The sequence below is a fragment of the Mandrillus leucophaeus genome, unplaced genomic scaffold (assembly GCF_000951045.1).
Source record: "Mandrillus leucophaeus isolate KB7577 unplaced genomic scaffold, Mleu.le_1.0 Scaffold35, whole genome shotgun sequence".
NCBI classification, from domain to species: Eukaryota; Metazoa; Chordata; class Mammalia; order Primates; family Cercopithecidae; genus Mandrillus; species Mandrillus leucophaeus.
Window position 1 is genome coordinate 2392172 of NW_012103698.1, and position 2110 is coordinate 2394281.

Consider the following 2110-nt stretch of genomic DNA (forward strand, 5'->3'; position numbering starts at 1 on the left):
ACAGAAAGGAGAGGCGAAAAACTTATCCGAATCCTCACTACTTCCTTACAACTGGCGACCAAGTGGACCAAAAACCTCCAAAAACCTCAGTTGGCTGGGCTACCGGGTCCTTGCTATCCTTCCTGGGCTTCTGTACCCGGCCGGAACTTTAGTGTTCTGACGCCTTGTTTGGCATCGGAAGGGAAAAACAGATGGACCTGTAAGTGAAAAGTGGCTTCTGGTTGGAAGCCACACTATAGGCTCGGGGAGGTAAGCGGTGGTAGGTCGGCGTTTGATGTGTCCCGGGTGTGGGGAGGCGACAGAGCCCTGGCAGTTGAGGGTTGCGGGGCCTCCCCACCGCGGCGAAGGTCTAGCCTTCGGAGGCCAGGCCGTGAGTGCCGGAGGTAAACGCCAAGGCGGAAGAGTTTTGCCACTCACTACCTCAGTGACCTCGGGTAAATTAGTCTTGGAACGTCGGTTTTCTCGTCTCCATGATTGAAATAATAATAGTTCCTCTCTAAGGATTGTTGTGAGCCGTCAGTGAAACACTTAGAGCAGTTTCTGGCACATGGTAAGCCATGAATAGCTTTACTAATTCGACTCACTTCTAGCTGCGTGGATTATGTTGTCAAAACCCACCGTCAACCTCAGGGCGGTATTGTTCAGTTAATAGGTTCGATTTTCTATTTACTGGTAGAAAAAAAAAATGAAACAAAGCATGTATAATTAAAGTTATATTACTAGAGAAATAACACTACGGAGGGTTTGCAAAATATTTTATGAGCTATCATTTGTTTCTAAAATTTCTGTATGTGTAGAGGTAAATAATTTTGTAACTTAAATGTGTAAATCATTTAAGTGCAACCGGCGCGGGGGAATTTAAATATTATCCATAATTGCAGGACCTCAGATCAACTGTTAATTTTTCCTGGTTCCTTTACGTTTATAATACATGTGAAAACATACTGTTTACATGGTTTTGATTTATTAGCAAACCTTATTGATAATGTCGGCTGGGCGCGGTGGCTCATGCCTGTAATCCCAGCACTTTGGGAGGCCAAGGTGGGCGGATCACTTGAGGTCAGGAGTTCGAGACCAGCTTGGCCAACATGGTGAAACCCTGTCTCTACTAAAAATACAAAAATTAGCTGGGTGTGGTGGCACACACCTGTAATCCCAGCTACTCGGGAGGCTGAGGCAGGAGAATTGTTCCAATCCAGGAGTCGGAGGTTGCAGATCGCGCCACTGCACTTCAGCCTGGGCGACAGAGTGAGGCTCCACCGTCTCAAAAAAAAAAAAAAAAAAAAAGAAAGAAAAAAAAAGAAAAAAGAAAGTGCTTTACCAGAGGTGTGCACAAAGGTACAAACAGATGCCCTGAGGAACTGGCGACCCTGTGGGGCAGGACTGGGGAAGGGCTGGTAGGAGGTGCTGCTGTCCAGGTGCATGGTGGGTCCTCAAGAATTCATGGGGGCAATTCCAGCAGAACCGGCCTCTTGAGGCCTCAGGTAGTTCTTGTGGAGACTGAGGGGACAGATAAGGAAAGAAGGGATACAGACGCCAAGTGGGGGCGCAGGTGCGTTAGCAATAACTGGGTTCTATAGGAGGCGGGGCGCGGTGGCTCACGCCTGTAATCTCAGCACTTTGGGAGGCTAAGGCGGGTGGATCACGAGGTCAGGTGATCGAGATCATCCTGGCCAACATGGTGAAACCCCGCCTCTACTAAAAATAAAAAAATTAGCCGGGCTTGATGGCGTACATCTGTAATCCCAACTACTCGGGAGGTTGAGGCAGGAGAATCGCTCGAACCCGGGAGGCGGAAGTTGTAGTGAGCCGAGACGGTGCCACTGCACTCAGCCTAGCGACAGAGACTCCGTCTCAAAAAAAAAAAAGACGCAGAGATAGTGGCTTATGCCTGTAATCCAAACTACTCGGGAGGTTGAGGCAGGAGAATCGCTTGAACCTGGGAGGCGGAGGTTGCAGTGAGCCAAGATCACGCCATTGTACTCCAGCCCTGAGCGACAGAGACTCCGTCTCAAAAAAAAAAAAAGACGCAGAGATAGAGTTGCCTTCTGAAAGGATACAGAAAGGAGAGGCGAAAAACTTATCCGAATCCTCACTACTTCCTTACAAC

General features: G+C 48.4%; 1 protein-coding gene across 1 annotated transcript in view; it reads left to right on the plus strand.

Moving 5' to 3' along the window:
- The first annotated feature begins 232 nt into the window (after positions 1-232).
- NDUFAF1 (NADH dehydrogenase (ubiquinone) complex I, assembly factor 1) overlaps positions 233-2110 on the plus strand; it is a 20866-nt gene continuing 18988 nt past the window's right edge. Inside the window, exon 1 of the mRNA XM_011989311.1 lies at positions 233-550. The gene's annotated coding sequence lies outside the window, so the exon portion shown is untranslated. The remainder of the gene's footprint in view (positions 551-2110) is intronic.